General features: G+C 56.7%; 1 protein-coding gene across 6 annotated transcripts in view; it reads right to left on the bottom strand.

Annotated features, from left to right (window-relative positions):
- The window catches only part of CBFA2T3 (CBFA2/RUNX1 translocation partner 3), a 58,032-nt gene that overhangs the window by 21,082 nt on the left and 36,527 nt on the right, over positions 1-423 (bottom strand). The gene's annotated exons all lie outside the window — the stretch shown is intronic.

Here is a 423-nt window from a genome sequence, read left to right as displayed (position 1 = left end):
GGGGAGGCCCCGCGCGGCTCTGAGCTATCCCAGGCCTCCCCGCTTCCCGCCCCTCCCCGGCACGGTTACAGATGTGGCAACGATTCCCTGACATGACTCAAACGCTGCTGGAATCTTTTCTTATTCCCCGCCTTTTCGGGTAATGTGTCCCAGCCGGCCGGGGCCGCGTCTGTGTTCTGACATCTGGTTTCCATTAGGCCTGTGCAGCCCAGATGAATAAGTAATAATATCAAAATAAAAGGATTAGTCTTTTTTCCTTCGCTGGTCTAAGCAGCAAACCTTCCCCCCCCCACCTCCTCCGCCACTGCCCCAATGGGAATCAGATGCCAAAGCCAGATATCTCCCCATGCACCCCACGGGGACCTAAAGCCCGCAATTTGTCACACCCGCGGAGTTAACCCTCAGCAAACTGGACCACGCGTG

The sequence above is a fragment of the Alligator sinensis genome, unplaced genomic scaffold (genome assembly GCF_000455745.1).
Source record: "Alligator sinensis unplaced genomic scaffold, ASM45574v1 scaffold255_1, whole genome shotgun sequence".
NCBI classification, from domain to species: domain Eukaryota; kingdom Metazoa; phylum Chordata; order Crocodylia; family Alligatoridae; genus Alligator; species Alligator sinensis.
The sequence above is the reverse complement of the archived record's forward strand: the minus strand, read 5'-3'. Positions and strand labels throughout refer to the sequence as shown.